This window comes from Bison bison, unplaced genomic scaffold (assembly GCF_000754665.1).
Source record: "Bison bison bison isolate TAMUID 2011002044 unplaced genomic scaffold, Bison_UMD1.0 scf7180017864371, whole genome shotgun sequence".
Taxonomy (NCBI): domain Eukaryota; kingdom Metazoa; phylum Chordata; class Mammalia; order Artiodactyla; family Bovidae; genus Bison; species Bison bison.
The window spans coordinates 12,917,851-12,928,954 of NW_011494943.1; the positions used below are offsets into that span (position 1 = coordinate 12,917,851).

The window sequence follows — 11,104 nt, forward strand, 5'->3', positions numbered from 1 at the left end:
CCTCAAGGTCTCCGATCGAACCCCAGCCACTCTGCTGCTTCCACTGACCTTGGAACAGCCTTTGCCCCCCTGCTCCCCATCAAACATGGGCCTGGGTGTCCTATCGATGGGGAGGCAAGCCAAGTCTCCCCAGGGCGAAGAATACGTTCCCAGGGAGGCCTGCCCACTGGCCCCAAGGCTGGAGCAGGCAGGTGTCCTCAGGGTCACATGGAGGGCTAACCCCCCAGGGACCCAAAGGAAGAATGCCACCTAAGCCTGTGCTCTGAGAGCAGTGATCCCTCACGTGTGAGAGGGGGAGCCTCCTGCTGGTGACCTGGCATCATCATCGAATGCCCAGTGCGACCAGGAGACTTAGTGGGAAGAGTAGGCTTGTTCTCTCTGGGAGGGAGACAGCCAGGGGTCTACAGTATCCAGAGGGAAACTCACCCCCTCAAAACCTTTCCTCATCACATTTTCCTGACCATTGTCCAGCTTTCATCCTTCCCATAAATTTAGGAGTCGTGTTTCAAGTTCCTAGTGCACTTTCTGGGATGCTGAGTGAAAGTGAAAGTGAAAATCATTCAGTCCTGTTCAACTGTTTGTGACCCCATGGACTGTAGTCTGCCAGGGTCCTATGTCCATGGGATTTTCCAGGCAAGAATACTGGAGTAGGTTGCCCTTCCCTTCTCCAGGGGATTTTCCCGACCCAGAGATCGAACCTGAGTCTCCCACCTTGGAGGCAGATTCTCTGAGCCACCAGGACGTTGATTGAAAGTAAATGAATGAGTGGGTTCATTCACAATCCTGAACCACGCAGGGTCTCACTCCATGTGGAGCCAGGAGAAGCTAGCCTGGCAAAGCCACCCCCTCTTCAGAAGCTTCCAGGATCCTACTCCCACTCCCTGGGAGAACACCCTGTCCCTGCACACAGCACACACAGACACACACACACACAGACACACACACACACAGACACACACAGACATACACACAGACACACAGATACACACACACACAGACACACACAGACATACGCACAGACACACATACATACACAGACACACACACACAGATACACACACACACAGAAACACACAGACATACACACAGACACATACACACACAGACACACACATACTCAGAAACACACAGACACACACACATACAGACACACACACACAGACGCACACATACTCAGAAACACACACACACACAGTGCTGGGGGGGAGGGCCCCTAGGGCCCCCACATGCTCTGCCTACAATAGGTGCTCAGTCCCTAGACCTGCTCAGAATTCCCTGCAGGGCCGATGCCACACGAAGGGTGCGGTCAGTTCCCTCCAGTGAGCTCTGGGCAGGGGCCCGGCAGAGCTGAATGAGTCAAAGCTCAACCTTGGTCTGCACCTGGACCAGGTGACATGGAGAGGGGGTGACCTCAGCAAAACGGTGTTTTTGCAACACACACTGACCTACCCAACTGGACTCTGGGAGGGAGCGTGTGTGTGACAAGTAAAAGGAAAGCAAAAGGGATGAAGCAGGCTGAAGTCCAGACGTCGGGTGGGAGGGCGGATGGTGTCTTCCAGCAGCGAGCGCGTGGCCCCCTGGGAAAGGTGTATGGGGTCCTTTGAGCCTACGTCAGGCTCATCAAACCACCCTCTGCTCTCAATATCTCATATTTTGTCTACCTGCCAGGAAAACACCCCAGAGAGCCTGTCTCACCAGCCTCCCCACCCTAACCTCTGTACTTTTCACAACACTACATATCCCTATGTCCTAAAAATTAGTTCTTCCCTGGTAGCTCAGTTGGTAAAGAATTCAACTGCAATGCAGGAGACCCTGGTTCGATTCCTGGGTTGGGAAGATCCCCTGGAGAAGGGATAGGCTACCCACTCCAGTATTCGTGGGCTCCTCTGGTGGCTCAGATGGTAAAGAATCTGCCTGCAATGCGGGAGACGTGGGTTTGACCCCTGGGTTGGGTTGATCCCTTGGAGGAGGGCATGGCAACTCACTTCAGCATTCTTGCCTAGAGAATCCCATGGATGCAAGAGCCTGGTGGTCTACAGTCCATGGGGTCACAAAGAGTCAGACACGACGGAGCGACTAACACTTTCACTTTTCACATACCCTTATGTCCTAAAAATTATTTTACACTGACTCATTTTTTAAACATTAGTATCTGTCTTAGCTTCACCTTAAATACCCATTTGTAGTCACTAGATGTGCTATTTATACGTATGTTCTCACAGATAATGAAATGACCAGAAGACCATGAAAGCAGGAAGTGTCACAGACTTTCTACCACCACTTGGAGTCCTCCTGAGGGAGTATGGCCTGTGCACAGGTGAGCCCTGGCCATCTTCTGTCATGTTGTCCAAGGCTGCTGAAAGTGTGGGCTCCCAGACGGGCACTGGCTGGGACTCCCTGCCACTCTTCCCGCTGCCCCCAAACCTCCAGTCTTCCCTGAGCCTTCCCCAGGCCATGGTCGGGGTCTGCCCTCACACACACAAGCATCTTAGTCCAACATCATGAGCTCCCTGAGGTTGTCATCACCAGGAAAGGCTTTGGAGGGTTCCAGAATCTGGACAAGGATGCCAGGGTCCCTTCCCACCAGGCTCTGCCCCCAAATTCCAACCACCTTGGGCCTGGCTCCTCATCATCAGATGATAAAGCCTAGGCGCTGGGAAGAACTCCAGGTTGGGGCAGATCCTCGAAACCATAGACCAGTCTCAACTAAACCAAATCTGTACATCGGAGACACAGACTTTTCCACCTTATAGAATGCGGAAGGAGTGTCTGCAAAGAGCTAGACTGGGGATGGAGGAGCTGGACTGGGATGGAGGGGCTGGATTGGGATGGAGAAGCTAGACTGAGGGTGGAGGAGCTGGTCTTGGATGGAGGAGCTGGACTGGGAAGGAGAAGCTGGACTGAGGGTGGAGCAGCTGGTCTGGGATGGAGGAGCTGGACTGAGGGTGGAAGAACTGGTCTGGGATGGAGGAGCTGGACTGGGAAGGAGGAGCTGGACTGAGGGTGGAGCAGCTGGTCTGGGATGGAGAAGTTGGACTGGGGATGGAGGAGCTGGACTGGGGGTGGGAGGAGCTGGACTGGGGATGGGAGGAGCTCCCCGTGTCCTCAGGCACCTTTGCCGCCCTTTTCAGTCTGGGGTTCCACTGCTGTCTTATTTTTAAATATAGGTATATTTTATGCAATATTTGCCGCATATTTACATTTCAAAGTGATTTGTTATCTGAAATTCAGATGGGTTTTTAAGTCTGGCATTTCCACTCCTCTGTTTGAGTCCCTCCTCTTGTCTCTGATGCTGCAAAGGACAGGAAAATGGGAGAGAGAGAGGCCAGGGCACAACAGGGGAAGAGCGGGGTGAGAAGGCAGAGGGTCGGGGGTGCTACAGGAAGACCGCATGATGGGGCAAGAGCTGGAGGGGCCCTGAGGTTTCTGGAGTTGGGAAAAGTGAGGCAACAATTCATCATTCTCTCAGATCACTGTCACAGCTGCTGGTATCTCCATGTATTAAGCTGGGGCACACAGCTGGGATTTGTGCTGTCACTGGGGACATGATCACATTTGGTAGTCAGTGGAACACCTTGGAAAGTGCATGCCGTTGCCAGCACTTTGTCCTGCCACAGGACCTTGGGGAAACTGAGGCAGCAGGTATGTGGCTCAAGGCTTATCAGCTGACCAGGGGCCAGGGGTTCTCCATCAGCAGGGATCTCCATTCCTGCAGCACCTAGGAGAAGCTGGACCAGGTTTCCCATGCAAAGGCTCAGTGGTAATGTGTATGTACCTGGATATTTACATGGGATGGTGAGCACCCTGCTGTCCAGGCAAGCCTTTCACCAACAGTGTGGAGGGAGGCAACCAACCACCTTCAGGAGACACTGAAATGGAGCCCCAACCCTGGCTCAGAGGGAAGGGATGCCCCAGTCCAGGGAGCTTTTGCTGTGTCCTGTCTCTGCTGCTATGGCCAGAAGGAAGGGTTCCTGGTGCTGCTGCTGCTAAGTCGCTTCAGTCGTGTCTGACTCTGTGCGACCCCATAGACGGCAGCCCACCAGGCTCCCCCATCACTGGGATTCTTCAGGCAAGAACACTGGAGTGTGTTGCCATTTCCTTCTCCAATGCATGAAAGTGGAAAGTGAAAGTGAAGTCGCTCAGTCATCTCCGACTCTGTGCGGCCCCATGAACTGCAGCCCACCAGCCTCCTCCATCCCTGGGATTTTCCAGGCAAGATTACTGGACTGGGTTGCCATTGCCTTCTCTGGAGGGATCCCTACTGGGCAGTAATAAGTTCCTGCAAGCCTGGGGGCTGAGTCTGTAAATCATTGCGGCTCTCTCGGGCCATCAATACCTGCCAGCCCATCAGCTGGGCCACTTCTCACTCTCTTTCACAAGGCACTTCCTCTGAGAATCCTCCCCTCCTTGCACCTGCTGGTTGTACCCTCCAGGGGCGGGTGGGGTCCTGTACCTCCCCACCACCTTCACTATTTAGTCCCAGGGGATGAGGGCCTCCCAGGGGCTCTGGCTCCCCAGGCACTGGGAGTGGAAATTGGCTTTCAAATTGCAGATCATTGACCAGTAGTGGGTGGTGAATTGAATTTAGAGACTGCTGCTGCAGCTTAACCAAAAATGAATGGAGAGCATAGAAAGAGGCCGTGGAGTGCCCCTCTCCAGGTTTCGCTCTGTTTTAATGAGTGTTTGTGAGTGAATGGGCTGAGTGTGCTTGTGTGCCCCTTGTGAGTGCACACAAGTGCACATGTGCATGAAAGTGAGTGTGTGTGCACAAGTATAAGAGCCGCAGTGTTGGCCTGGACGTGAAAGTGTTTAACCCCAGATGTGGTCCGGGACAGCAGGGGTTTTTTGCGTATGGGTGGACATCCGGGAGCTCGAGATGCCAACTCTCTGCCCCTCCAGATAAGGGCAGAGTCAAGCCTGGAGCTGCCCCCGCAGAAACGCAGTTCTCCACTAGGTCGAGAAGCCTTTGTCTTTTTTCCTCCTTCAGCGGAGAGGCAGAGCGCAGAGCCTGGGAGCTCAGCGCTCCATCTCCATCAACCCAGCCCCTATTTGAGTGTGATCCTACACCAGGAGCCCCGGCCACCACCCCTCCATCTCTCACCTGCGACCTGGTAACCGGCTCCTCCACGCCTGCAGCTGCAGCCTGTCTGTGCACAGGTCGGAGCTCCTGTATTAAACCCGAATGATGATTCCAGGGCGGAGCCAGGAAAGGAGCAGGTGGGAAGGATTCAGAATCCATGCATCTCAGGTCTGACACCCAGGTCCTGTATTCAGGAAGGAAACCTCAAGTTATGGGAAGTCACTCGAGTTTCCCATAAAAGCAGAGACATTACTTTGCCAAGAAAGGTCCGACTAGTCAACGCTATGGTTTTTCCAGTGGTCATGTATGGATGTGAGAGTTGGACTATAAAGAAAGCTGAGCGCAGAAGAATTGATGCTTTTGAACTGTAGTGTTGGAGAAGACTCTTGAGAGTCCCTTGGACTGCAAGGAGATCCAACCAGTCCATCCTAAAGGAGATCAGTCCTGGGTGTTCATTGGAGGAACTGATGTTGAAGCTGAAACTCCAATACTTTGGCCATCTGATGTGGAGAGCTGACTCATTTGGAAAGATCCTGATGCTGGGAAAGATTGAGGGCAGGAGAAGAAGGGGATGAAAGAGGATGAGATGCTTGGATGGCATCACCAACACAGTGGACATGGGTTTGGGTGGACTCCAGGACTTGGTGATGGACAGGGAGGCCTGGCATACTGCAGTTCATGGGATCACAAAGAGTCGGACACGACTGAGCAACTGAACTGAACTGAACTGAACTCGAGTTTCAGGAACTGCCCTGAATTCAGGGCAAAAGATGATTTTCTTGAAAGTGAATCCCTTATTATATTTTTATTAGACACAGGGCATTAGATGATCATTGTAAAGAAAACAGTAGGTGGCAGTTTTTCAGGAGAGCCAGTTCCTGGAGTTCTCCACTTTCAAGCTTATCGCATTGCTCAGGATTGGACAATCGGATTGAATTGTGGGATCTCAATTCTTCAACTAACGATTGGACCCAGACCACGGCAGTGAAAGTGCAAAATCCAAACCATTAGAAACCAGGGAATGTCCATGTTTAGAAATTTTAAGTTTTAAAATGTAAGACTAAAATTCTTGACCCATTAATATTTCTCTTTCTGATGGAGTCACCCGGAAGCATGATGTTTGCTTTCTGAAATGGCTGCATTCCTCCAACATCTGGTTATTTTGTCCCCAGCTGCCCCAGCCCTCAGTGCTCTTGGGAATTATTTGTCTTTACACTTCATTTTTTGAAAGAATCACATTTTCAGTATTCATCCTCCCTCAACCAACACCCAGATATGCCTTTCCATTTAACAGAACGTTCTTTTATTTTCTTCGAAATAGTATAACATTTTACTTATGGAAGTGCTTATAACTGGGGTGCTTGTTGCTGCTTCAGGGATCATGAGGTAGGTCTGGCTCTGGCCCCGCCCCCGCCGTGCATTGAGTAACTCGGTCCTGAGGGTCTAACTCCTGCAGTGGCCCCTCAGAGTCAGGGAGGAGGTGGGCTCCGCCAGTCTGGCTGAGCCACGTGGTCCCCACAGCTCCCTCCAGGGTCCCTGATGCCTCCGAGCTGCCCAGACCCTGGTGCGCAGGCCACCGCAGACTGGACGCTCTCCTCTCCCCTCTGGGGACGAGCCCTGTCAGTGTAACTTAGGTCACCTTGCTGATGGGGCAACAGGAACGGAGATTCAGTGGCCACAGTAGCCAGGCGGAGGCAGCTCTGCCTGGAAGGGGAAGGGCTCACTAGGTGATTAAAACATTAGAGCACTGCTTCCCCCTCATCCCGACAACCTGTTCATTGCCCAGCATTTACAAAAGCTGTTGTTGGGTTGCTAAGTTGTGTCTGACTCTGTGACCCCCATCGGCAGCAGCATGCCAGGCTCCCCGTCCTTCACTGTCTCCCAGAGTTTGCTCAGATTTGTGTCCATCAACAAACATTTGTGGAGGGCTGAGTGGGAACCAGTGCCAGGAAGTGTGAGGCTTATGCCCCAATCCCGGGAAGTCCCTGGACCAGCAGGCCCGGGAGGGACATGCAGTTACAAAAACATACATAAAAGTTAGAGCCCTTCAAAGAGGTGTCCCTTCATCCCACTGAGCATGAGACTGGCCCACACGTCCCGGCCTATGACTCTCTCTTGCCCCAGTCACCCCATGTGACCCCCAGAGAAGTGGTGGAGGAACCTTCACACACAGAGTCTGCTCTCTCCTTTCAACTTTCTGCCTCCATTCCCAGAATTACCCGAGAATCAGGATGCTTCTCTGGGAAGACTCTAAATCCAGACCAAAGAGAGGGCAGGCCAGGGCCCAGGATGCGGCTCCTTCTGATCCCGGGAGATGCCCTCCCTGCGCGGAAGTTTCCAAGAGGCATTTCAGAAAGAACACTGCGGACAGAGGGAGACTCCTCAGCTGTTCCTGGGGAGGCAGGAGCTGGGAAAGACCTTCTTCAGGGGCTGCTTGAAATGGTCGTCGAGGGGGAGGGTCCCTGGGGTCTGTCGTGTGGCAGAGAGGGGCCCTGGTCCTGGAAGTGCCGCTGAGCCTGGAGGAGCCAGTGCTCCTGGGACCACCTGAGGGTCTGCGGGGAAGCAGAGGATCTGGTTGGGGTGCTCCTGTGACCGCAGCTGCATCAGTTACACGTTCCATAACTGCTCCTGTGTGTGGACGTGTCTGGTGTGGACTGAGGGGCTGTGGTGAAGCCTGAGCACGTCTGACAGTACTGTCAGGGCATCAGCAGAACCAGGCAGCCTAAAACCCCCAACTGTGCAGACAGCATCGTCCCAATTTCCCTTTGAATGCGTACCTGCGCACATGCTAACTCGTTTCAATGGCGTCTGACTCTTTGGGACCCACTGGCGTGCAGCCTGCAAGGCTCCTCTGTCCATGGGATTTTCCAGGCAAGAATTCTGAAGTGGGTTGCCCTGCGATCCTCCAGGAGATCTTCCCGATCCGGGGATCGAGCCTGCATGTGCTTATAGCTCCTGAATTGGCAGGCAGGTTCTAGTGCCACCTGGGAAGCCCCTTCCTTTTGAATCCATAGAAACATACACTTCCAGAAAAGCTAGACGAACATAAAATGTCTTCAGGAAGTAAGTCTGAGTCTCAGAACTACAGTTTTTAATCTTCTTCAACTTTTTTGCCTCCAGAATTTCTACAACGATCCTGTGCTCAAGTAATCAGGGAATACTGTGTTCTTTAAGAATACACAGCAGTTTTTATTAGGTTAGAGAGAGCAGGGTTGATGAGAGGAGAAGGGACAGTAGAATGACCCCTCCTTGGCTATCTTAGGCTTCCCCAAGGCCCCGGGGCAGTGGGTGGAAGGGCTGGGGCCAGGCTGAAATGCCCACGGGCTCTAAGTGCAAAACCCTGGGTCCTTTGAAGGCCATCATCTCCCCCTTCTGACCCATCCCTGGCCTTTCCCAGGGGAGGTGTTCTGGGACCCTGGCACCACCATGCTACCTTTCCTGGGTGTAAGGTCACCCCAAGACCACCTGGAGAAGAGAGGGGGCTCCCAGGGGCTCCTGGATGGTCACCAAGGCTGAGGGGCCATCCCTGAGTGACTCATCTGAGGGCTGCAGCCTGCTGGGCTTGACCCTGCACACAAAAGAGGAGCACAGAGTGTCTTGCTCACTGTCCTGTTCTGCAAAGTTTGATACACTGCAGCCGGGGACTCACAGTGCACTTCTGTGCTCAGACAGGAATTAGAGACGTTAACGGACTCTGTGTATCTGGACAAGCAACCCCTTAGATGGTTAGATGCGTGTCTCAGGAAGAATTTCACTGACCCCACCTGCTTGCATTTTTCCAGACAAAGAAAAGCACCGTCACCCTTAACTTGTGATATATCTGTTCTCTGTGGCAAGCAGTAGAGTCACCTTCACCCAGATGTATCCTTCATCATCTGTGCATCATGCCAAGTCATTTCAGTCGTGTCCGACTCCGCGACCCTATGGCCTGTAGTCATGGGATTCTCCAGGCAAGAATACTGGGGTGGGTTGCCATGCCCTCCTCCAGGGCATCTTCCTAACCCAGAGATCGAACCCAGGTCTCGTACGGTTCCTGCACTGGTAGGCGGGTTCTTTACCACTAGAGCACCAGGAAAGCCCACATGTACTCCTGGCCATAAGCCCCACAAACTGGCCTCCCCCATCTCTTGGGACAGATTCTCTCACTCCATCATAGCTCTTTCACTGTGTGGTTTTCTTTTAGTCAACTGCATCCCCCCAGGACACTCCCCCAATGCCACCCTGTTCAGAGGCTCACTCAGCCTTGAGTAGGGGTCAGAAGGTTCAAGGGTCTTCCCACCCTCCTGGCCTGAGAAGATTGGCCCTCAGCGCCAGGACACTCCAGGAGCACAGATGCCCCTCCTGTCCTCCCCCTCCTCACCCCAAGCCTGGGGCAGTGCTTTCTTCCTCTGCATCCTCATTTGAACTCTGACCTCCCCTCCTGGCAGAGCGTCCTGACCCAGGGCTAGAATATACAGGCCAGAGGCCACCAGGTCTGAGAGTGACTGAGGGTCAAAGTTTAAAATTGGGTGTTTTCCCACAAGGGGCCCGAGGAGGACTGTGAGCAGGTAGGGCAGGTGCCCTGGGGACAGGTCCAGAGCCTGGGCCTCAGCTGGTCAGCACACACCTGAGGGTTCAGGTCCCCACCTTCCGGAATGTGCCAGAGTCAGCCTGAGGGGGAGGTCCACAGGCTGAGAACAGAGCCCAGCCAGCTACTCAGGCTTCATGGGAACCCCAGGGGACTGTCGACACTGAGGCTGGGCCCCCTGGGTTGGGGGTGAGGGAGGGAGAGAGCGTGCAGTTCCCTTCTTTGAGGGGTCGGTAAACAAGGGTGTTTTGTTCTGACGAGGTCCCTGCTCTTCCAGCGGGGTGAAGGCCAGCCATTCCAAACACAGTGGGGTCTCCGTGAAGGCTGCTCAGCAGCCATGGGTGTCCCTGGGGCAGAGGAACATATGTTTACAGAGCCAGCCCCCCAGCCCCTCCCCACTTTGGAGGTAGCTGCTGCTGTTTTATTTGCTGAGTTGAGTCCAACTGTTTTACGATGTCATGGACGGTAGACCATCAGGCTCCTCCATCCCTGAGATTTCCCAGGCAGAATCCTGGAGTATGTTGCCATTCCCTTCTCCAGGGGTCTTCCCCACCCAGGGACCAAACTTGCCTCTCTTGCTGGGTAGACAGATTCTTTATCTCTGAGTCACCTAGGAAGCTTTTGGAGGCAGACTGCTAAATAAAGGAGGGGAGTAAGGTTTTTGGAGAGCACTGAGTCCCACCTGCTTCATAAAATATGCACACTAGTCACAAAACCCAGTTTGTTGCCATTTGGCACAAAATCTCGGGACTTGACTGGTGGCATGAGAATGGAGGCCCCACACTCCTTCACTCCATCGTTTTTGTGCATGGAGTATCGGCCACCCAGTTGCCATTTTGCCGTTGGATTTTCACTGGCTCAGCTGATAAAGGGTTCAAAAAAGCATTCAGAGGCTAAAAGAATGTGGAGATTGTTTGCTACTAAAGGAGTAGATGGGATTCCCTGGTGGCTCAGATGGTAAAGAATCTGCCTGCAATGTAGGAGACTCAGTTTCCCTCCCTGGGTCGGGAAGAATCCCTGGAAGAGGAAATGGCAACCCACTCCAGTATTCTTGCCTGGAGAACTCTGTGGGCAGAGAAGCCTGGCGGGCGACAGTCCATGGGGTCACTAAGAGTTGGACAGGACTGATGGACTCACACACGCAGAGGAACACTTGGACCTGGAACCAATGACATGGCCTTGGACCTGGAATACTCATCCCTCCTGCACGTCTCTGGCTTGCACTCTGCTGGGGGGAGGGGAGGTGGGTGGGGAAGGCACTTGTCGGGAGCGGGAGGTCATCCTGTCTCAGAAGCCAGACTAGGGACTAGACAAGGGCCTTGACAGAATGGCCAACCCGCGGAGCAGCACAGCCTCCTGCCTCCATGTGCCCGTGAGGGCTATCCTGCCAGAAAGCTGAGAGGACTGGGAGGCAGGTGAGGAAACCTGTCAGGGTGGGGTGCTGGTGAGTTCCTCCC

At 53.5% G+C, this 11,104-nt stretch overlaps 1 protein-coding gene across 1 annotated transcript in view; it reads right to left on the minus strand.

Annotated features, from left to right (window-relative positions):
• The window catches only part of LOC105000459 (secreted and transmembrane protein 1A-like), an 11,543-nt gene extending 6,406 nt beyond the window's left edge, over positions 1 to 5,137 (minus strand). Inside the window, exon 1 of the mRNA XM_010856380.1 lies at positions 5,102 to 5,137. The gene's annotated coding sequence lies outside the window, so the exon portion shown is untranslated. The remainder of the gene's footprint in view (positions 1 to 5,101) is intronic.
• Between the last annotated feature and the right edge of the window lie 5,967 nt (positions 5,138 to 11,104).